Source organism: Leptopilina heterotoma, unplaced genomic scaffold (genome assembly GCF_015476425.1).
Source record: "Leptopilina heterotoma isolate Lh14 unplaced genomic scaffold, ASM1547642v1 Lhet_52, whole genome shotgun sequence".
Taxonomy (NCBI): domain Eukaryota; kingdom Metazoa; phylum Arthropoda; class Insecta; order Hymenoptera; family Figitidae; genus Leptopilina; species Leptopilina heterotoma.
The window spans coordinates 1137958-1164048 of NW_025111114.1; the positions used below are offsets into that span (position 1 = coordinate 1137958).

General features: G+C 23.0%; 1 protein-coding gene across 3 annotated transcripts in view; it reads left to right on the forward strand.

The window, feature by feature from the left end:
• The window catches only part of LOC122507872 (cyclin-K-like), a 104241-nt gene that overhangs the window by 11454 nt on the left and 66696 nt on the right, over positions 1 to 26091 (forward strand). For all 3 annotated transcript variants that reach the window (XM_043620831.1, XM_043620832.1, XM_043620833.1), the window contains 5 exons: positions 119 to 254; positions 6191 to 6262; positions 7842 to 8149; positions 12383 to 12514; positions 18785 to 18994. The gene's annotated coding sequence lies outside the window, so the exon portion shown is untranslated. Of the gene's footprint in view, positions 1 to 118; positions 255 to 6190; positions 6263 to 7841; positions 8150 to 12382; positions 12515 to 18784; positions 18995 to 26091 lie in introns of those variants that run through there.

Below are 26091 nucleotides of genomic sequence, written 5' to 3' on the forward strand. Positions count from 1 at the left end.
TTACACAAATGTAATATAATAAAAATGTATTTATAACTTTTGTGCCACATTTACAAATTTTCATATTTTAGATATATAGAGAAGTAAATGTATTTAAGAATATTTTTTTATTTTTCAGTATTTCGTAAAGAAAAGAGGCGAATGGAAAGAGAGAAATAGAGGGAGAGGAGGGGAGTTTTAATGGCACTTGATTAGTGAACAATAGGACCACAAGTAGAGGCAGACTGCACCAGAAAACATATTGTCAAGATCAGGTCGCTTATGAATTTTTTATTTATTTCACTTCAGTCATGTTAATACGCTCTTTTGAATTTTCAATTCTTAATTCTAGATTTCATTTTTTTTTCGTTTTTTCTTTTTTTTCTTTTCAATTTTTTAGAACTAATTTTAAATATAGAAATTTTTCACAAAAATTTATTGGAATTCATTAAATTAAAAATAATTTTCGAAAATAGTTTCAATTTTACGATATATTTTCGAATTTTTCGTTCACTAAATTTTATAATTCATTTCCGAATTCATAATTCTAATATTTGGGAATTTTTATTGAGTAGAATTGTTATTTAACCGAATACTGAAATTCAATGATTGAAAAATATTGATTTTTTTCTTTCAAAATATATTAAGATTGTTGCTTATTCAATTTTTTTTTAATTCTAGTTTTTGAATTCCGTTTTTTAATTCATTTCTTTGAATACATTTATTTCAATTTTTCACTCTCTATTGATGAGTTTCGTCAAAAACTTTTTTTATCGAGAAATTAGCATTATGACCTAAACTTTGTTTATTTAAATTGGGACATTCGATTAAATAAAAATGCTGACTTACTGTTCAAATAAAAAATTATTACAGCTTATCCAGAAATGTTTCAAAATATAAATACTTTGTACTATTTGAATACGAAAAGGAAAATTTTACTTTTTGAATGTAGACAATTGAGAAGAACAATTTAAATTTGGAATTCAATTTTAACTACATAAATGATGTAAAAATAAAAAACATAAAAAGTATGGAAAAAACGCAAGAAACAAAAATACAATAAAATTAAAAGTAGAAAATAATTAAAAATATAAAATTGAAGTACACAAATAAAAAAAGGGAAATAGGAAAAATTTAACGATAGAAAATTTTATATTTTTGCTTCAAAGCAGGAAGAGAATTATTTTATGACAGAAAAGTAGATGATGAAAAAAATAGGAAAATGAAAAAGATAATAGAAATCATTAAATATTTATGGTTTTATTTTCTCAATTGGATTTCAGTGAAATAAAAAATGATAACATTTTTTATTCTGAAAATTTGAATTTCAAAATAAAACTAAAATCATTTTGTATCGCGACTTGATTACTCTTAGTTGATTAATTTCATCATAAGAAATCTCTCGCTGATTTATATTGACAGAAAATATATATATAAGAATAGGTCGTTGACAGCAAATCCTTGAAAATATTATTGAGTTTGTAAAACGCGTGTTAAAATGCTAAAATTATCTTATACTTTGAAAAAGAAGAAATACAAGGTAATTTTATCAAACAAATGTTTTTTTTCAAGTAATTTTTTTCAATTTTATATTTTCTCGAGTTTTTAATTTTCAATTTTAATTTCACTATTTATCGTTATTAAATTATTAATTAAATTAATTACCATTGGGGACAAATATTAAATACTCCATTTTATTTATTCGAAAAAAAATTGTTAATTTCTTTTTATTTTTTTTTCTTAGCTTTGAAAAAATGGAAATGTCATCATCACGTAATTCTTGTTAGTGTAATCAATTTTTTTTTTCTAATAGCGTATAATAAAGCTGAGAAAAATTCCTCTACCAGAGTGAAAAAACAAATTTCTAACAATATTTCCGTTAATCTTTTATTTGCTCATTTTTTTATTGCTTCGGGTTTTTTTTTTATCTTTTTGAAGCAAATATTTTTCCTTGTGCCTTTGTAAATCAACACCAAGGATAACCTTGTAAATGAAAAACCTTCAGCAAAAGAGATGTCTAGATAATAATATCTTTTTTTATGAAAGTTTAATAAGCAGCATCCATGTTAATAAAATACAGAAACATAATTAAAAAAGACAATAAAATACAAGAGAGCAAGGAAACAAACAAAAATTAGAGAAAATAGTTACATAGTAGTATTTTTATTTAATCGAATTTACTAATATTTTTTTAATTTTCATTGTTGACAAAATTAGAAATTTAAAAATCGAAGTTCCAAATATTTTCAAATGAAAAAATTTTTAATTGTTGAGAAAAATTGGAAAAGGATTAAAATTTATTGAAAATAATTTTAAAAAAAATTATTACAAATTATTATTATTACCTATTATTTAAATTACAAAATTTTTTATTTTCAAATATAAATTTTTGAATAATTTCATAATCAAAATTTCAAAAATTCTCTTATTAAGTACATAATTAATTATTCTTCGTAAGAATTCAATTATTTTCATAAATAATAACATTCTTCGGAAGAATTCAATTATTTTTAAAAATAATAAAATTTTTTGCAAAACTTTAATGATTTTTAACAAAATTTTAACAAATCCTACGAAACAATTCAATTTTTTTTTTAAATAATAAAATCTTTGCAAAAGTTTAATTATTATTAATAAAATTTCACGAAATAATTTAATTTTTTTCTTAATTCGTTATAAAATTTTCCAAAAGAATTCAATTATCATCATAAAAAAAAATTCTTTGGAAGAATTCAATTATTTTCATTAATAATAAAATTCTTCTGAAAATTTCAATTATTTTCAAAAATTTAAACCAATTTTTTGACAAAATTCAATTTTTCTCATAAATAATTGAATTCTTCAGAGGATTTAAATTATTTTCAAAAATTTGAAACAAATTCTTGTAAAGAATTCAATTATTTTCATATATAATAAAATTTTTCAAAGGATTTCAATTATGTTATCAAAAATTTTAATAAAATTGTTCCTAAAAATTCAATTATCTTCATAAAAAGTAAAATTCGTTTGAAGATTTCATTAATTTTCTTAAATAATAAAATTCTTAGGAGGATTTCAATTATTTTCAAAAGTTTTAATAAAATTCTTCGAAAGAATTTAATTATCATCATAAAAAATAAAATTCTTTGGAATATTTCAATTATTTTCATTAAGAATAAAATTCTTCGGAGGATTTAAATTATTTTCTAAAATTTGAAACAAGTTCTTGTCAAGAATTCAATGTTTTTCCTAAATAATTGAATTCTTTAGAGAATTTCAATTATTTTCAAAAATTTCAATTGAAATTTTTAAAAAAACTACAATATTTAAAAAAACACAAAGAAATTCTTGAAAAGAAAAAAATTTATTTTTTTTCTATATTTTAATAAAATTCATTAAATTAAATTAAATTAAATTAAATTAAATTAAATTAAATTAAATTAAATTATTTTAGAAAATTAATAAAGATTCCGAGAAGAATTTAATTATTTTCTAGAAATTTTAATAAAATCCAATAATTAAATGTTTAATTTGAATTATTAAGAAACATAATTATTTAAAAAACTCGAAAGAAATTGTTCTTAAAATTCAATTACTTTCAAAATTTTCAATTTTGAAAGTAATTTTAAGTTTAATAAAAAAAAAAATTATTATTATTATTATTATTATTATTTTATTTTTTTTTCCCCATTATTTAAAGAAAAATTCAAAGAAATGTTTCAAAAGAATTTAATTAGGATTTTAAAAAATTTGAATAATACTTTTCACGAGAATTAGATTATTTTCATAAATAATAATATTCTGCGAAGGAATTAAATTATTGTTAAATTTTTTGACAAAATTCTTTGCAATAATTTAATAATGATTTTTAATACATTAATTTTAAAATTGAAAATATTTGAAAAGAAAAATTATTTAAAAAGTTAGGAAACAAAAAACAATAACTAACTTCAAACTGCGAACGGATTACCGGAATACAACGAATATTAATATAGATTTTTGTTTTTAGGGTTTTTTTAATTTTTGATCTCTAACAAAATTTAGTGGGGAAAAAAATTCAAAAGTATAAATTTCTCAGTGGGAAATTCTTTCTTTTAATAAATATTGAATAATCATTTCTTCGGGATTAATTAGACTTGTGTTATTTATAGTTTTTAGTTTGGATAATAATGATTGAATACGTGTGACTTGGGGGTCGATCTGTAGTCCAAAAGGTGTGTTAAGGGTCGAGAAGTATAACAAAGACTGCGGACTCGTGTCATGACAATTAGGAATTTTATTATCCAAGAGGGTGTTTCGTTTTTATTGCCAATAATGTGATACATTATACGAGACAAGGTTTACTTAAAGCACGTACAATTTTAATGTCAATTTATTCTATGTATTCGCCTGTCCACTTGGCAAACTAAATTTCAAAAGTCTTTATTTTCAACGATCTTCTCTTTCTTTTAGAAGAAAAATTTTGTTTTCTTTTTTTAGATAAAAATTTTTTTTTTTTCAGAAGACATTTTTTGTTTTCATTTAGAAGAAATTTTTTGTTTTCATTTTATTGAAAATTTCTATTTTTACTTATAGATTAAATTTTTACCTTAAATGACTTTTTTTTATTTTGATGAAAAATTTTTCTTTCGTTTTCATTTTAGATGAAAATTTTTTTCTTTTCTTTTTTTATTAAAATGTATTCTCTTTTTTTCACTGTGATAACTGAAATTGATAACAACAGAAACTTATTGTACATTTTCTCTCGAAAGATGGTCTTATCTTATTCTCTTTATCATTTCTGAGATAAAATTTTGTCACGCGCGTTACGGAGTCTTGAAAAGTTTTTTTTTTAATAATAATATATTTTTTTTCGTAGCTTTCTCTCCTGAAACACTTGGATATATATAAGGTGTTCAGAAATATTTTTTTAAGGAGACGATCGATTCTTCTTTTTGGCATATTTATCTTTATTTTTTTAAGGATGAATTTTCGTTTGGCTATTTTTATTTGAGACACTCGCATTTGCCAAAATTTTCTTCTTTGCTTTGTTTCAGTAAAATTCCATTTTATCGAATTTCTATTTATTCGAATTTCTAATTTGCTTTAATTCAGCAAAATTCAATTTTGTCGAATTTCTATTTAGTCGAGTTTTAGTTGTAAATTACGAATTCGGTGTTGAAGTTTCCTTTCGAATATTTAATTACAGAAAAAGATAAAGAAGACGAAATAATAATTTTCTTGGAAAAAAATTAAAATTGGAAAAATTGGATCTGAATTTTTAGAAAAACCAAAAATGGATTAGAAAAATATAAAGGAGACGAAGTAATAATTTTTTAGGGGAAGAAAATGAAATTGGATCTGAATTTTTAGAAAAACAAAAAATGGATTTGAAAAATATAAAGAAGACGAAGTAATAATTTTCTAGGGGAAAAAAAATTAAAATCGGAAAAATTGGATTTGAATAAAAAATGGGTTTGAAAAATATAAAGAAGACGAAGTAATAATTTTCTAAGGGAAAAAATTAAAATTGGATCTTAATTTTTAGAAAAATAAAAAGTGGTTCATTTGTAGAATAGTTTTTTTTGTTTTTTGGTTTCTCTTTTTTCGTGAATGGCTCTCGAATAGTCGAGAGTAGCGAATCGTAAACCATTTGCACTTATGGTTTTTTTAAACAAAAGACTGTGGCATTTGGTGTATACAGGGCCAGTGATTTTTGGAAAACCTCTTCATGAGACTTGGGTGTGAGGGGGATAAAATTCATTCTTGGTCGATCTACTGTAAAAATTATATGTATATATATATAGAGAGAGCCCCTGCTGCAGTTATAAGTCTCTTGAAAGGGTGCCTGTGCACGGTTCGCAAACATCGATAAATGTTTGTTACTGCGGAAACGACGATTTAAACTGATTGCCAAAACAATTTTATATCGTTGGAAAAAATGTAGTATATTCAGTCATTCACTACTGATTTACGCCGGTAATAAATTTTAAATCGTATGATTTTCATTATATGTATCTTCAAGAATAATTTATTATTTGGAGATAAATTTTTAAAGAATGATTGGTCTTTTCAGTTGGGAATTTAATTTCGTTTTATTTTTTTTATTTTCATTTCATTTTATTCCTTTTATTTTTTTTTCTTTTCATTTCATTAACTTTTATTTTTATTTAATTTTATGTTATTGATAGAATAATTGTTTTTTATTTCGTTGACGATTTAATAATTTTTTCGTACTTTTCTTCTGTTGCAGGTGAGGAGAAAACGCGTTCTTTCTTTGGAGAAAAAAATTTGAAGAAAATTCAGCGCCAGAAAAAATGCCGAAGTATTTATAACCTTATTAGTTATGTTGTTATTATTAAAATTTATTAATTATTAATCTATATTATTAATCGTTGTATTCAAAATAATTGAATTTATCAGAAGAATTCGATTAAAATTGGATTAAAAATAATTTAATTCGTGCAAAGAATTTTTCTATTTCTAAAAATAGTTAAATTGTTTCGAAGAATTTATTAAAATTTTAGGAAATAATTGAATTTTATGGAAATATTTGAGTTCTTTAGAAGAATTCAATTGAAATTGTTTGAAATATAATTGAATTCTTACTCTTTGCAGGAATTCAATTCTTTACTGTACTACTCTTAAAAATAATTGAATTCTTACAAAAGTATTTTACTTTTTATAAAAATAATTGAATTGTTTCGAAGAATTCATTAAAATTTCAGAAAATAATTGTATTGTTCTCCAGAATTCTATAGAAATATTTAAAAATAATTAAATTCTTTAAGAAAATTAAATTAAAGTTGTTCCGAAAATATTTGATTTTCTGTAAAAAATTTTATTAAAATTAAGAATATTCAAAATAATTGAATTCATTAGAAGAATTTTATTATTTCTTGAAAATAATTGAATTTTTTTTACCAATATATTTAAAAATTGCATTGAAAGTAATTTAAATTTTATATAGATTTTTTTTTAATATTTTGAGAATAATTGAATTATTTAAAGAATTTTAAATTCTTGTTGAAATTGAATTTTAATAAAATTCTTAAAAATAACTACATTTTTCGAGGAATTCGATTAAAATTGGATCAAAAATAATTTAATTTCCTCAAAGAATTTTTCTATTTACAAAAATAATTGAATTGTTTCGAAGGAGTTATTAAAATTTTAGGAAATAATTGAATTCCTTTGACAAATTTTATACGAATTAAGAAACAAAATTAAATTCTTTCGCGAAATTTTTTTGGAAATAATTGAATTTTTGCAAAGATTTTACTATTTAAAAAAAAATAATTGAATTGTTTAGAAGGATTTATTAAAATTTTAGGAAATAATTGAATTTATTCGAAATGTTTTAAACATTTTTTTTAAAATTTAATTCTTCTGAGGAATTTAATTGAAATTGTTTTGAGAATAATTGAATTTTTGCAAAGATTTTGCTATTTAAAAAAAATAATTGAATTGTTTAGAAGGATTTATTAAAATTTTACAAAATGTTTGAATTCTTTTGTGAAATTTTATTAAAATTTTGTTAAAAATAATTGAATTCTTGCGAAGAATTGTATTAAATTTTTTGAAAATATTAACAATAATAATTAATGTTGTGCGTAATAAGTAAATTTTTAAAATTTTGATTTTGAAATTATTTAAAAATTTATATTTGAAAATAAAAAATTTTGTAATTTGCATAACAATAATAAATCGAATATCACATTAATGATTAGTTTACGAAGTTTTACATTAAATCGAATTTCTACATTTAGCGGAAATTCGGTTTAATTATTCGATCAGATGCGGAAATTCGGTTAAATATGATACAAAAATTGCAAATTCGGAAAAATAATTCAATTTAAAGTGAATTATTTCTAAATATACAAAATTGAATTTTTTTTACACAGGGAATGATTTTCATTTGGAGACAAGGAACGATTTTTTTATCCCGATTGTTTGCGAATTGAGATTGTTGTCATTGACTCAAGTGGAAACAAATAGGACATTTAGTGGGTTTCAGGGATGTAACCTCATAATACGAAATGGCAAACGAATCTGCTAAGGGGTTACACAGAGAGAAAGAGAGAGAGAAGGATACAAGAAGCGAGGAAAGCAGAGGAGAGGAGGCTGGCTGACATCTCATTTTGGTTTAGCTGAATAAAGAGCGTGTCATTCGATGAAGCTGACGGGGAAGAAGGACAAAGAATACCGAGAGGTATGTGTGTGTGTTGGAAAAAAAAAGAACGAGAATGATAGAGAAAAAGAGATGTAGATAGAGAGGAGGGAGGGGGAGAGAAAAAAAGGGAGAGAAAGAGGCACGGATCAAGGCTAGTCTTTGCCAAACATCAATATTTGCGACCGCCCTGTTGGTACCTTTGCGAGGTTCAACCTGACTCGACTCGACTCGTCTGCCGATCCAACTACAACCACTCACGCCTCTCTCTCTCTCTCTCACTCGATGTACTCTTTTGTATGACCCAAAAGTGCGACAACTTTAATTATTATCGAGCCAATTTCCATTATCGTTTTTTTACCGCATATATTTTCTCTCTTTCACTCGTTCCGTCTCTCTCTTTTCTTTTTATTTGCTTCCTATTCAATTAACCACTTTTTTTATTCTCGTAGAATTTTTATTTTCCCTTAATACTAATCTAATTGTTTATTTTCAATTTAGTCAAATTTTCATTTAACGGAATTGTTTTATACATTTTTTTCCACTTTAAAATTGCCCGAATTTGGTAAATTTTCGAGATTTTTAATTTATCCAAATTTTGCACTTTTAAATTATCCGAAAATTTTAATTTATACAAATTTTGCAATTTCAAATCAGTCAAAATCTTTTATTTGATTTGAAAGAATACTTTTTTTTGGATTTTTAACTGTCAGAATTAACTTTAATTCAATGTAAATTCTTTAATTCTTTCTTAATAATTCTTAATTTTTTTATTAGAAGCCCTATAGCAGAAACTTTGTGTATAAAAGTCCGATTTAAATTCGAAATTTTGTTAAATGTACACGAATTTGGCAAATTTTCGGTGCTATTTATTTAAGGAAATTTTACATTTATAACATTTTTGAAATTTAAAATTAACCGAAATTTTTAATTTGATTTAAAAGAATAACTTTAAATAGAAAATTTTTGTTTCATCGAATTTACATATATTATTACATTGAATTTTTTTAGTATAAAATTTCTCAAAAGAATACAATTATTTTTAAAAATTTGATAAAATTCTTTAAAAAAAATCAAATTATTTTTAAAAATTTGATAAAATTCTTCGAAAAAATCAAATTATTTTGACAAATTTCAATTAAATTCTTTATGAGAATTGAAATATTTTCAATACAATTTTAATTAAATTCCTCGAAGAAATTCATTTATTTTCGAAAATTTTAATAAAACTCTTAGCAAGATTTCAATTATTTTAAAAAGTTTTAATAAAATTTTTCGCAGAAATTAAATTATTTTAAAGAATTTTAATAAAATTCTTCGTAAAGATTTTATTATTTTCAAAGATTCCAATAAAATTCTTTATAAAAATTTTAATATTTTCAATTAATTAAATTACAGGTAGAAATTAAATTATTTTCGAAAATTTTGGTAAAATTATTCGAAAAAATTCAAATTGTTTTAACAAATTTCGATTAAATTTTTTATGTGAACTGAAATATTTTCAATACGATTTTAATTACCTTCTTCGAAAAAATTCATGATTGTTTTCGAAAATTTTAATACAATTCTTAGCAAGATTTCAATTATTTTAAAGAATTTTAATAAAATTTTTCGCAGAAATTAAATTTTATTTTTAAGAATTTTAATAAAATTCTTCGCAAAAATTTTATTATTTTCAAAAATTTCAATAAAATTCTTTAGGAAAATTGAAATATTTTCAATTAATTAATTCAATTAATTAAATTACTAGAAAAAGTCCAATTATTTACTAAAATTTTAATACAATTTCTAGCAAGATTTCAATTATTTGCATATTTTTATAAAGTTTTTCGCTGAAATTCAATTATTATAAAAAACTAATAAAATTTTTCGCAAAAATTCAATTATTTTTGAAAAAATTTTAATAAAATTCTTCAAAATTGAAATTTTTTTGAAAGAAAACAATTTAATTTTGAAAAAAATTAAATTCTTTTTCTAAATAATCTTCTTCGCTGAAATTCAATTATTTTTAAAAATTTTGGTAAAATTCTTTATAACAATTTATTTATTTTGAAAATAATTTTAATAACATGTTTATCTATAGATTTCAATTATTTTCATAATTAATAACATTTCTCAAAAGAATTCAATTATTTAAAAAATTTTAATCAAGTTTCTTTTACAAAATTTGAGTATTTTCTTATCAATATTTCAATTATATTTTCATAAATAATAAAGCTTTCTTTAGTGATTCAATTATTTTCAAAAATAATAAAATTCTTCGCCAAAACTTCATTATTTTAAAAAATTTTAATAAAATTCTTATTAAGATTTGTATTATTTTCATAATTAATAACATTTCTCGAAATAATTTTATTATTTTAAAAAATTGTGATAAAGTTTCTCTTCAAAATTTGAGTATATTTTCGAAAATTTTAATAATATTTTTTCCCAAGAATTCAATTATTTTTTCAAATAGGTAATAAAATAATTTTTGGTATTTTTTACTCTTCAAAGCATTAAACATTAGAATTTCATAAAAATAAAAATTAAAAAGATTAAAAAGATAAATTATCAGAAAAAAGTTAGGAATCAAGAAGCAAACAAAAGCAACTGAAAGTAATTAACTTGAAACTGCGAACAGATTACCGGAATACAATGATTATTAATATAAAAGATTTTAATTTGAATTTTAGTAAAATATTATGAAGAGAAAATTTCAGTGAAATTTTAAATATGAAAATGGTAATTTTCTAAAGAACGTTTTCTTTTCTAAAAGGTTTTTTACTATTTTATTACTATAATAATATGCAATTAATTTTTGAGTTGAATTGTTCTTTATCTGAAAAAAGAAAGGACAAATTTGAATCAATTAAAATTTCCCCAGTTTCACATCCATTAAATGAGAATTTCAATCTTCTCTGTTGAAAATCTATGAGCACACACAATATACAGTATACATTCAGCCGCCACGAAACATGCCAGCTTGTATGCGCAGGAAATGTTGACTATATGTAGGGACTAGCCTGTGTGGCCATTCGATAATGCAACCTAGCCCAAAGCACAACTTCCGCTTCTGTTACTAACCTGATCTCGATAATGCATATATATATGTGACTTATCACTCTTGTCACACCTGCTGCAATTTTTTTTCTCTTCTTCTTCTTCTTGATGTCTCCTCGTTTACTAGAATATCAAATTTTCATTTTCTATAATTGAAAAAAAAAGTTTTTTTCAATTAAAAAATTTTTAAATCTAGAAATTTAAACAATTTAAAAAGAAATGAGACTTGAAGTCATTTCTAAGAAATTACAAAATTGAAAAAGAAATTCGAAATATAATTCAAGAAAGATAATTAAAAATTGAAAAAGAAATTCGAAATATAATTCAAGAAAGAAAATTAAAAATTGAAAAAATACAAATTTTTTCCCCTTCTCTCTAAAAGTGACGAAAAATAAAATTGAAGATAATAAAATACGTCTTTTATTTATGCAAAATGATAAAGAAAAAAAATGTGTTGAATAAAACGAAAATGACGTAAGGTTTACATGTACATTTCCTGTAGAATCATTCGTGAAGATAATAATGTCGTTAAAAAAAAGAAAAGATAGAAAAAGGCTAGTTTCGAGAAAAAAAAGTGACATGAATGCAAAAGGTGTATATATATAGATATGGAAAGAAAAAAAATTTACGTCGTTTTGTAACTTTAACGACCATTTTTGCAGTGCGACGATAGAACACATATTTTTCGCCTTAACCCGATGATTTCGTAGGACGGACGTTACCCAGAGTTTCTGTAAATATTGAAATTGGCTGCACAAGCCGATGCGTGCTGCATTCTTCGAGGAACTCCAACAACTCGAGGTCTCACGTACCAAGTTCGATCGCCGCCATTTGTACGACCTCGTTCCACCTTCTCTTCTCGGGTGTGTCTCGTTTATAAAATGGCACTGAAATTCCTTCTATCGCAATATTATTCCTCTTAGATTACAATTAAAATATTGTAATCACATACTTTTCCTTCCTCCTTCTTTTCTGATGAAAACGGAGTAGAAGAAAAAAATTTTCTGTCTTAAATTTCAATTTTAGTCAAAAATATACTCTATCTAAGATATTCAATTTTTAGTACAAAAAGCTTTTTTATACACATTTGTGTATTTATCATATTTTTTTTATTCTTATTCTGTATTTATTTAAAATGGACCATTTTTTCTATGTATTTCTAATTTAGTTAATTTACTGATTCGAAATTTGAAAAAAAACAAGATTAATCTACAATTATTTTATTTATTACAGGAAAATTCATCTTCACTTGAAGGATAAAACCGAAAAAAATGCCCGATTTCTGAGAGGATTCATTTTTTTAATATTCGGACTCGAGAACAAATCCAGTGACGAAATTTGGTTCCAACTTCCAACCGTATTATGGTAATTAATATTCCTTATTTTTATTAATTTATCAGGCCACGGATTGTATGATTTTTTGGATTTTTTCCCACTATTTTAAAAAAAAGGCGAATTTTTTCGACTTTTCTTCCAAATATTGCAACAAAATACCACTTTTTTGGTATAAAGTGCAACTTACTTCGATTTTTAAAGTCTGAAGAATAATTTTATGGTGCGAACAATATAGTCACGTCTTTCAAAAATTCTTTTTCAATAATTTCGATATTTGAAATATTTAATTAAAAAATGTTTAAATAATTGAAATTTTCCAAAAATTTTAATAAAAAATCTTCAAATGAAAATTAATAGAATAAAAATTAATTAACATTTGCTTCAAAAAATAATATTAAAATATTGTTGAAATAAAATAATACTTTAGAATTTTGCTTTTAGATAAAAAGAATAAATAAATTAAAATTGTATTGAAAATAATATAATTCTTGGCAAGATTTTTATTAAAATTCTTTAAAATAATTGAAATGTATTTAAAAATTTACTTCAATATTCTTGAAAATAGTGGATTATTTTTTAATAATTTTTACTGAAAATTTTGAAAGTAATTGAATTTTATCAAGAATTCAATTATTTTCAATAATTGTAATAAAATTCTTTACAAAAAGTCAATTTATAAATAATAAAAATCTTCGTAAAAAATTCAATTATTTTTATATAAATATTAAAATTTTTATCAGGTTTTCACTTATTTTCAATACAATTTTTATGTATTTTTTATTAAAAATTTTGAAAATAATGATTTTTTAAAAAGAATTTCATCAAAATTGTTGAAATTTGAAAATAATTGAATTTATATTAAAATTCTTGAAAATAATCAAATTTAATTAATATTTTTAAAAATAATTGCATTCTTTCGAGAAATTTTATTAAAATTGTATTGAAAATAATTTAATTGCTCTAAAGGATTTTATTATTTATGAGACTAATTAAATTCTTACGATAAATTTTTGTTGAATAATGAACAAGAATATTTAATATTATTTACTTAGTAAGGGAATTTTCTAAATTTTGAATCTGTAATGATGTCGAAAATTGATGTTTATTCTAGAAAATATAAAATTTTTTAATTTACAATTTACAAAATAATAATAAATGTAATATCGCGTGTCATTTGCTAGTTTATAATTATAAATCTGGTTCAATTATAAGTTTTTTGAATTTAATTTTCTTTTTTGGAAATTAGAGAAAAATAGGAATTAAAATGAAAATAATTTTCGTACAAGACTTAAAAGTATGCGGTTAAATAAAAATTGCATTGAGCAGACAATTTTTTTTTTCGCAAAAATTTGGGGGAAAAAATAGAGCGGGACAAGTGACGGGAATTTCATTAGTTAAAATTCATCAAATAGTAGCGGGAAAATGTGAATAGCTGGTGTACAATGTATAAGCTGGAATGTATCGTAATCCCTTTGCATTACCATTTAGATTAGTTAGATTTGCAGGTAAACAGAGCGACGCAGAAACCACACAGGACGACTACAAACATGCACACACATTCACATTCACCCATACAACGTACGCCAGGCAGCGGCGCGACATTTTAATTTCATCCATGATAATTACTCTCAAACGGATGGCTTTTTAAGTAGATTAAAATATTCGTTGTGCTGCCGACACTATTTAACAGTGAGGTATATACACTGGGATATAATTAATGTATTTTCGACTATATATGTCTATATATTCACGCCTATATATATATAGGAAAATGCGTCGCGCCTGTTTTGCAATTGCGCGCACTCTCAATTCAATTTTAATGCGCCACCGTGCACGCAATTTTAACTGAATTTTCACTCTAGTACCTTGTAAATCTCATTGCCTCCTCGTAACTCAATCTGTCTCTTTGTAAATGTTCAATTTCGCCCTTTTTTATTTTTACTATAGTACAAAATTTGATAATAATACGAAAAAATAATAATAACAACGAAAAAAAGAATTTTTGAACAAAAACACAAGAGTTTTGTTCTTTTTTAATAGAATTTTTCTGCTTTTTTCATTTTATGCATTCAATTATTCAAGCAACTTTTAATTACCAAGCGTAGCAATTATTATTTCATTGACTTGTCCAAACAGAATATTTCACAAGCGCTTAACTGGAAATTTGGGAAAAAATTCATTTAAAAACACATTAAATGTAAATTGACCTGTTTGTAATTTGTTTTGGGAGAGAAAATCGATTTTTATCTTTTTTTCCCCGCCAAAGAACAAGAGAACCGAAAATTGTATTTTTCTTGCGATAATTGTTAAGAATGATGAAGAAAAATAATTATAAAAATTGAGTTAATTTAAAATCAAATTAAATCGAATATTAAACAAATTCTTGTGAAATGAACATTTAGGCACATATAGAAATTTTTTTTTGCAAATAACATTTTGAGAATTAACTAATTGCTAAATTATCTAGTACATTTTATGTTAAATAAATAAAACCAGTTTGTTCAAATGTTTAAGTAATCAAATGTGATACATTGGCAAATTTCCAAATATTCTATTAATTAATTAACTAAATTGTTATAATATAAATGACAAAGGTTTGAAAAATAACATTTAATAGAAATAAATTAAAATAATTGAAATTAAATTTTAGGGAACTTTCAAAATTTATTTGCAAAGAAAAGAATTACATTTATTATTTAGGGAAATAATTTTTGTGATATAATATTTTTTGCAAGAAAAATTTAGAAATTCTTTTATGATCTTATAATTTTATGTAAGTGATTGCAATTTTCTTAATTTTAAAAGCGTTTTCTAAAATTTTTGATTAAATTCAAAATTATAAAAATTACAAAAATTATAACATTTCCGTTAAAAAATTATAAAAATTATAAAAACTACAAAAATTATAACATTTTTTAACAAAAATGTTATAATTTTTGTAATTTTTACAATTTTGAATTTGAAATAGTTATTTAATTCTTTCACAGAATTTTATAAACATTGTTTAAATATTTTTTCAAGAAAATTATGAAATTAAAATTATATTAAAAAATAGTTGAGTTCTTATAAAAAACCGAGTAAAAAACTAGCAAATGTTCAGCGCGCGGAACGTGATTTTACGAAAGAATTCAATTTTTTTCTTAATTCGTTATAAAATTTTTCAGAAGAATTTAATTTTGGGCTAAAATTTGAATAAATCCTTTGAAACAATTCAATTATTTTTACAAATAGTAGAATTCCTTGCAAACATTAAATTATTTTTAATAAAATTTTAATAACATTTCATGAAAGAATACAATTTTTTTTTAATTTTTATATTTTCGAAAGAATCCAATTATTTTGTAAAATATTAATAAATATTTCAAAACAATTCAATTATTTTTAATACAATTTTAATAAAAGAATTCAATGTTTTTTTTAATTTTTCATGATATTTTTTTGAAAAAATTCAATTATTTACTAAACTTTTAATAAATCCTTCAAAACAGTTCAATTATTTAAAATTTTTTTATATTTTTCGAAAAAATTCAATTATTTTCTAAAATTTTACTAAATCCTTCGAAACATTTCATTTATGTTCATAAGTAGTGAAATTCATTCATGAAAAATTTCTCTCAAGTTTTTAAAATAATCGTGTTTGTTAATAATTGAAATTAGACATTTAATTATAGAATTTTATTTAAAATTTTTGAAATTCTTTTTAAAAACTTTTTAACAAGAATTAAGAAAAAAATTAGATTCTTTACTGAAATTTTCTTGAAAATAATTGAATTTTTCAGAAGAATTTAACTATCTACAGATATAATTGAATTTTTTCGAAGAATTTATTAAAATTTTAGAAAATAATTGAATTCTTTTGAAATTTTTTATAACAAACTAAGAAATAAATTGAATTCTTTTGTGAAATTGTTTGAAATATAATTGAATTTTGGCAAAGAATTTTGCTATTTTTAAAAATAATAGAATTGTTTCGTGAAATTTTTTTGAAAATAATTGAATTTTCGCAAAGAATTTATATCGAATAAAGAAAAAATTGAATTCTTTAGTGAAATTTTTTTGAAAGTATAATTGAATTTTTGCTAAAATTTTACTATTTAAAAGAAATTGAATTGTTTCGAAGGATTTATTCAAATTTTAGAAAATAATTGATTTCTTTTGAAATTTTTTGTAACGAACTAAGAAATAAATTGAATTCTTCCTCGAAATTCTTTTGAATATTAATTGAATTTTTGCAAAAAATGTTTGCTATTTATAATTATATAATTAAATTGTTTCGTGAAATTTTTTTGAAAATAATTGAATTTTTGCAAAAAATTTCACTATTAAAATAAAAAATTGAATTGTTTCAAAGGATTTATTAAAATTTTAGAAAATAATTATATTCATTCGTGAAATGTTATTAAAATTTTGTTTAAAAATAATTGAATTTTTGCAAAAAATTTTACTTTTCATGAAAATAATGGAATTCTCAAGAAGAATTTTATTATTTATGTAAATAATTAAATTCTTGAGAAGAATTTTTAGAAATTTTTTGGAATTATTAATCAAGAATAATTAATTAGTTTTATTTCAAGAAGAATTTTATTACTTATGTAAATAATTAAATTCTTGAGAAGAATTTTTAGAAATTTTTTGGAATTATTAATCAAGAACAATTAATTAGTAAATTATTGTTAATAATTGAATTTTTTTAAAGTTTGAGTGTGAAATTATTCAAAAATTCATATTTGAATATCAAAAGTTTTGTAATTTGCATAATAATAATAAATTGAATATCACGTTTCGCGCGCGTAACATTTGCTGGTTTTTAATACAATGAATAAAATGTAAAATTTTTTCTTTTTCAAAATTATCGTTTATGAAGAAAGCATTTAATTGAAAATTGAAGAAGAAGAAAAAAAATAATGAACGCACGAAAGGGATTGAATATATTTTTTCGGGTGTATATAGTTTATATAACCGCTGCTAATTTTGACAGTGTCCCCAGAGAGCTTTTTGATAGAATAAAATATATATGTGGAAAGAGAGAAAGTGTTTCACGACATACGGGATGCAGTTAGTGTAAACAATGGACCACCTCCTTCCTTTAAAAGAAACGCCTAGCATGTTTGATGGCTACATATTCATATACATTCAAAATTGAGGGTTTAGTTTGTGTTGGTCCCATCTTTTGGAAATGTATATGTGAACAACACTCGTGCAATCTTTCATGTGGGTGAGGTGCTTATTGGGACCATATATAGGGAGGCTGAGCGTAGAAACAACCCTCTAGTCAAACATCGCAACATCAATCAGCACCAGTCACTCAACCTTGGGGCCATTGGCACACCGACATACCGATATTGCCTATTTAGATTCCCACTAAAATTTGTCGACAATTTTTATCATTATGGACAGAATATTCTTTTTTTTCATTCGAATCTGTATTTTCTTATCGATAATATAACTATTTGCTTTTTTTTATAATTTTCTCAAAAATTTCGAAAATAATTCTAAAATTTTATTATTTTTGGAAATATGTAATTAAAAATATTAAAAATATTGAATTTTAAAAAATTAGAAGCTAATTTTCATATTTTATAAAAAGAAATTTGTAGAGACCCTGGATTAAGATAAAAAATAGAATTAAAAAAAAAATTGAGCAGGATTTTAATTTGCGATGAGAATTTGAATTCTCATCTTTTCTTATCAGCTAGTTTGTAAAATTATTTATTGCGAGCGCTATTTCGTGCCAAGTTAGCAATGAGCTCCTTGGTGTGGTGCGCGCGGCACCATTAATAGCGAATTTCATCACTGCCGCTGTTGATAACGATATTTGCGCAAAGCCCTTAGAATTTAGACCCTGTTTTACAACCCGGTCCCTCATAAATACTCTCGCTAAAGCTTGTGCAGTATAAACGCATTTTGCTGCGCTCTCCAAGAATTTCGTTTCATCTTCTTTATCCACAAATTTTCAAAAATAAATTACATTCTTTATGTAAAAAAGAAAAAATTTAATCTGAAATTACATTAAAAATTTTCAATTAAAATTATTACAGAAAAAAAAATTTATTATTAATTTATTTATTTATTCAAAAAAAAATTCTTTTGGAAGATTTCAATTACTTTCATCGTAAATAATAAAATTCTTTGCAATTCAATGATTTTCAGTGTACAATTATTTTAAAATTGAAAATATTTATAACCAAATAGTTAAAAACATTAAAAATACATTTAAAATAATATTACGATAATTTAATAATCCATTGCGAATGATTGAAGAATTTTGAAAAAAAAACTTATTATTATTTATTTTTGCAGGTCCTCGAAGAATCGTTGGCACCCCTTTCATTGGATATTGAAAATTCTTCCCCTTTAATGGGGGATTTCCTTTTGCTCGCATGAGAAAACAAAAGTCGCATCTTTGGGTATCCCGAAAGGAAAACAATGTTAAGTGGCAGGTCGAAATTCAACGAACAAGTATGGATGTGCTGTTTTGCATTTTGGACGGCATTAGCGACTGGTATTATTGTAAGTTGACATTCATAATTTTTCAACCCTCACGTTGAAATATGCGTGTTTTGCTTATAAGTCCGCACCCCTAATATTCACAAGAAACGTGTCGATTTAATTTTAAATCCGCCCCTGAATCATTCACCGCATTTTGTGTCCCCCTTTTCTCTTCGACAAGTGCTTTGGAAATTAATAATTTCCCCTTCCCCCCCTTGTTTCCATTCTGTTAATGAGAAATTGCTATTAAATATTCCCTGATAATTAGTGGGAAATTTGAGTATTTCAAAAATCAGAGCTTAAATTCTCTTATTCGGATATTTTTTCAAGAAATTATTTGAATCTATTTTAAATTTTAATTCATTTATTTATTCAAATTTTTTTATTTCATTTTCAAGGTTTATTTAATTTTATTTTATTTTTAATTTAGTTTCAAATGGAAATTTTTGAAAAATTAAATTCTAAAAAATTTTAATTGAAAACGCTATAACAATAACGCTATAACAATGCTATAACATTTTCTATTTAAATTCTTTTGAAATACGTACGTTGAATTTTTGCATAAATATTTGATTAATTTTCGATTCATGGAAATTTCTTAAAATTGAATTTTTTTTTTTAAATTAAATTCTAAACAACTTTAATTGAAAATGATAGAAAATTAAAAATTTCTATTTGAATTCTTTTAAAATTCGTTGAATTTTTTGTATAAATATTTGATTAATTTTCGATTCATTGATATTTCGTAAAATTGAATTTTAAACAAGTGGATTTCAGAATTATTTCATATAGGTGAATTTTCTTTTTCTCCGTCGATTAATTGAATTTTCAAAAAAAAATCTTAAAATGATTGAAAATAATTGAATTAGAGAAGAATTTTTGTTAAAAGTTCTAGAAAATAACTGAATTGAATTCAAGAATTAATAATTTCTGAGTATAGCAATTCTTTAATTTAACTTCTTTAATTTCAAAAAGTTCCAAATTTAACATTTAGGAAAAAAGAAAATTAAAATTTTTGTGTCAATCTTGTAAATAGTAATATTTTACTTGTCCGAAAGAAATGTCCAATTTTCAATAAGAGTAAGTAAATATTTCTATTTTCTGTGCAAAAAAACGTATATTTTTTTCCAATTTTGTTAAAAATCTCGAAAGAGAGGAAGGAGGAAAGTGAATGCTGTTCAATTTTGATAAGTGATCAATCACATATTGGATATAGCTTGAAAGAAGTATTGAAAGTTGGATGTTGTTTCAGTGACTCATTATTTGAAAAAGGATAACAAGGTCCTTGGAACGTGCGAGCACGTCCCCAAAAAGGACTCTATATTTATATTTCCACTCTTCGATTCAACGTCATCGTCGTAAATATATCTCGAAACCATGAGAAATATAGAAATCCAAGTTTTATGAATTTTTCAAATTTCCTCAAAGTTTATAATTTTTTTTTGTGTTAAAAACTTTAAATTCTTCTTAAATTTCTTCCTAACTTTTGAATCACATAATTATATGAATGTTGAAACTATAAGTAAATTTTTTTCATTTCTATATACAAGGAATTAAAATGTGAAATATAATTAAATTCTAGAGTAAATTTTGTAATGTTATTAATTATAATCAACTTAGTAAAGATTTTAATTCGAAACAGTTGCAATTTTTGGAAATAAATGATTTTCAGAAGGTTTTAAAGTATAAAGGATTTGAAAATTTCAATTGCTGTATACACAGTTTTTCTAAGAATATCAAATTAAGATAAAAAACTGTGTAAAAAAACAATTAAATATTTTGTTTAAATTTAAAATGTTATTTAAGTTTTAAATATCTTTTTTTCAAATTCTGAAAAAATTAAAATTTTATTCACAATTCCATGGCTCGAACTATTAGGTCCGTAAATCCCGTAAAAGTCAGTTTTTTTTAAAAAAGGTCAAAAATTTTTTTAAATTCTAGTCAAAATTCCAATTATCTTTAGAAATAATTAAATACTTTTCCGAAATTCAATTATTTTCAAAAATTTTAATAAAATTCTTGGCAAAATTTCAATTATTTTCATAAAATAATAAAAATTTCACAGGAATTCAATTATTTACAAATTTTTTTTTATAAATTTCTTCGCAATCATTCAACTATTTCCAAACATAATAAAATTTGTACAGGGATTCAATTAATTTCGTAAATAATAAAATTCTTGTTTCGAAGAATTTATTAAAATTTTAGGAAATAATTGAATTGTTTTTAAAAATTTTATATAGAAATATTTGAAAATAATTAAATTCTTTCGAAAAATTCAATTACAGTTTTTTCGAAAATAATTGAATTTCTGTAAAGAATTTTATTATAAAATTGAGTAATATTCAAAATAATTGAATTCATCAGAAGAATTTTATTAGTTTTTGAAAATAATTGAATTCTTTCAATTTTTTTGATGAATATTTTTAAAAATTGCATTGGAAGTAATTTACTTTTTATATAGAATTTTTTTTAATATTTTATGAATAATTGGATTATTTTTAGAGAATTTAAAATTCTTGTTAAACTTGAATTTTATGGAAATTTTTGAAAATTTCAATTAAATTCTTTCGTGTAATTTTAAATACATTGGATTAATTAAAAATAATTTAATTCATGCAAAGAATTTTAGTATTTATAAAATTGGTTGAATTGTTTTGAAGAATTTATTAAAATTTTATTTTATTCCCGTGAAGAATTTTATTACAATTTTTGAAATTAATGAACAAGAATAATTAATTAATAAATTAGTTAATAATTGAATTTTTTTAAAGTTTGAATCTGAAATTATTCAAAAATTCATTCATTCATTTAAAGAAGAAAATATTTCCATTGTCTTTCTTAAAGAATTGTTATAATCAAATAAGTAAAAATTTTTGCATTGAAATTTTCTGAAATTTTTTTGAAAATAATTGAATTTTTGAAAGATTTTATAAAAATTTAAAAATTGGAAACAAATTTTTGTTGCAACTCAATTATATTAATTTTGCCAAATGGAAAAAACTTCTATTTTGAAAAAATTTATTAATTATTATATTCGAAAATAATTTTTAAAAGTAAAAAAATAAAATTCATTAAAATATAAAATTTATTTCAAATGAAGTTTGACAAAATTTTCAATTGTTTTAATTTTTTTAAATTATTTTCGGAAATACAATTACTTTAAAAAAATGTTAAGTACTTCCTCAAAAAAAGTCAAGAAATAATTTTTCGGGATCTTTAAATGAAATTACTTAAAACATCAAAATTAAAAACTTCTTATTTATTTTTTGACAGGAATTAAAATTTCATATAATTTCAATGAAAAACCTTTTGAAATTGAATTATTTCTAAAAATTGAAATTGCAATTCTTCCAAAAATTCAATTATATTTTTTAGAATTTAAAATTATTTTTTACCTATGAAAATAATAATTGAATTGCTGGGAAATTTTTATTGTTTATGAAAATAATTAAATGTTTGCGTATAGATTATTACTAAATTTTTTTTTAAATAATTAAATTCTTTTTAGGAAATTTTATTATAAAATAGTAGATATTTGAAAATCATTAAAATTAGAAAAATGCATTTTATTTTTGAAAATAATTGAAATTAGGATAAGAATTTTTTTTTTGACATTCATGAAAATAATTGAACTTTGGAGAAGAATTTTGTTATTTATAAAAATAATTGGGATTTTGACGAGAATTTTTTTTTTTTAAATTTTGAACATAGTTGAATTTTATAAGAGTTTTACTTTTTTTTTTAAATAATTGAATTTCTGCATTTGTAATTTCTCAAAAATTGAATTTTTTTAGTGTTTTCAAGAATAATTAAAATTTTTAAATTCTATTATTTTTAAAATTGCTAATTTTATTTAGAGAAGGCAGTAATATAATTATAATAATTGCTTTTCATATTTTTGATTTGAAATTGTGATTAGTTGAGTGAATTTTGTGACATCGGGAAAAAAAGATGAAGTCTGAAGTTTCATTTTATCATGGTCTCGATGTTTCTTTAGAGGAGGGATTTTATCAAGAATTTCCTCTTTGGTTTTCGCTCTTGCTCTCGCTCTCTGGTTTCTTGCCTCGTCCTCCATCCCTTTTCGTATATTTCGATCAAAGCGCCTTCGGCTCTCTTGCAATAGACGTTACAGGCCGGATTATACACGTACACAGAGTTTGGTTCCTGTGTGCCGCTACAACAATGGTTGTAGAGACACATGTAGGCTCTAAGTAGGTTGTATGTGTTGGGATTGCAAACATGTTTGCAACGTTGTCAGGCGGGCAGGAAATTACGTCCGCCTTTAGCCGCTCTCTATATTACACCTAACTCTCCCGACCCTCTGGCTCCGGTGTACCGTCGAGCTGCCGCCAACGCCGTCACCACACCACCTCATCCCCGTCCCGTCCGTGTAACGTCCACAGAGAACTCTCCAGCGTTCGCCACTCTGTACTTGTGTGTACTTAGGGTACAGGCAGAGGTTGTTTCATGCAAAGGTATGTACCTGATGCAGATACCTTCACGTATATAGATATATACACAACCAACCTGCATGCCCTGCCTGCTGGTTATATCAGACCTCTAACAATCTATCTCGTTCCATATAGAATACCACATGAAAGTCCCGGAACTACGAACGAAGCTTATGTTTCAAAATTAGTTTCAAAAATTACACATTCGAACTGGAGCCGCCGCCGTCGCCGCGAAAAGTAAAATTTCCTGCTTTTCATCAACTTTTCAAAACTCAACAAACTCCACAATTTTTTAAATCAAAATTTTCCAATTTTCAATTCAACACTATTTTTTTCAATGATTTCACACTCGTTAAAAACAGTAAAAAGTAGCTTTAAGCCTGAAAACAAATAGCAGGGTTGAGACAGGTCAGGGAATTCAGGGAAAAGTCAGGGAAAGTAGAATTGGTCAGGGAAATCAGGGAAAAATCAGGGATTTTTATTACAGTACTGGAAAAAATTAAATTTGCAGGATTCATAATTAGTTTTATTTTATTTTTTAATATATATTTAATTAATTATTAAAAATAATGGATTTTATAGAAGAATTTTAGTTAAAAAAATAAAAAAAAATTGTATTTTAGAGAAGTTATAAATGTTTGCAAAAATTCAATTTTCTTCAAAAATTTTAAAAAATTTTCCAAAATTCAATTATTTTTTTATAAATAATGAAAATTTCACAGAAATTCAACTATTTACAAATTTTTTTTATAAATTTTTTCGCAATAATTCAATTATTTTCATAAATAATAAAACTCAACATAGAATATTTCAATTATTTTTAATACAATTTTAACTGAATTCCTCGAAAAATGTAATTCTTCTTGAAAACTTTATTGAAATTCGTCGAAAAAATTCGATTATTTCAAAAATTTGTTGATAAAATTCTTTATGAGAACTTCAATTTTGAAAAACATTCCTTTATTCAATAACTAGTCAAACTATCTGCGCGCAAGCGCGCGGAAATGTTGTATGGGGCTGCTTATTTTAAACAATTTAAAAAATTTTAAAGAAATAATTATTATAACCTAACAAAGAGATTTAACTAACTAAAATTCAAATAATTTCACTCAATGGTCTCAATTTAAATAGAATTTACATTACTAGACTTAAACTATGGCTAGAACAATTACAATTAGTATCTGGGTCACCTTTTGCATTGCTTATTTTATAAAGCCATTTTAAATTAAATACTTTTTAAAGAAATAAAAATTATTACACACTGAAAAAAGTTTTACTTGAAATAGCGATAAGTTTCTCTAGAATAACGAAAGTATTAATTGAAGCACTGAAAAATTTCGCTATTAAAGTGAAATCTGTAGTTTATCCAGCTAAATATTTTTTGCCGTGCATAACGAAAAAAGAATTAAATTAACATCAGATTTTCTAAATTAAAAAAAACGAATTCAAATAGAAATTAATCATTTTAAAACTTAACCAAATTCACCCCAGAAATCACTGAATTCGATAATTTAGAAGAAAGTCAGACAAAAGCAGGGTTCCTACAAAATCTGGAAATCATGGAAATGGTATGGAATTTTTAAAAGACTTCTGCAAATCAGGGAAATCATGGAAAAGGCCTGGAATTTTTAAAAGTTTCTAAATTTTTTCAGTTTTCCATTTTTTCTCTTGAATAAAAATTCAAATAATAATTTAGCTTTAGCTAAATGGCATAAAAGAGAAGAAAAAATGTTGAATTTTAAGAAATTTGATTTTTCGGATTTTTGATAATTTTTAATAATTTTTGATTTTTTACCAAAGAGTCGAGACAATTTAATAAGTAAAGTATTTTCCAAAAGCACAAAAATAATGAAGCTGAATTCTATAAAAGAGAGGAAAAAATGTTGAATTTTAAGAAATTCGATTTTTCGGATTTTTAATAATTTTTGATAATTTTAGATTTTTTACCAATGAGTCGAGACAATTTAATAAGTAAAGTATTTTCCAAAAGCACAAAAATAATGAAGCTAAATCCCATAAAAGTGAGAAAAAAATGTTGAATTTTAAGAAATTCGGATTTTTGAATTTTTGATAATTTTCGATAATTTTAGATTTTTTACCAAAGAGTCGAGACTATTAAATAAGTAAAGTATTTTCCAAAAGCACAAAAATAATGAAGCTAAATCCCATAAAAGAGAGCAAAAAATGTTGAATTTTAAGAAAATCGGATTTTTGAATTTTTGATAATTATCGATAATTTTAGATTTTTTACCAAAGAGTCGAGACAATTTAATAAGTAAAGTATTTTCCAAAAGCACAAAAATAATGAAGCTAAATCCCATAAAAGTGAGAAAAAAATGTTGAATTTTAAGAAATTCGGATTTTTGAATTTTTGATAATTTTCGATAATTTTAGATTTTTTACCAAAGAGTCGAGACTATTAAATAAGTAAAGTATTTTCCAAAAGCACAAAAATAATGAAGCTAAATCCCATAAAAGAGAGCAAAAAATGTTGAATTTTAAGAAAATCGGATTTTTGAATTTTTGATAATTATCGATAATTTTAGATTTTTTACCAAAGAGTCGAGACAATTTAATAAGTAAAGTATTTTCCAAAAGCACAAAAATAATGAAGCTAAATTCCATAAAAGAGAGCAAAAAATGTTGAATTTTAAGAAAATCGGA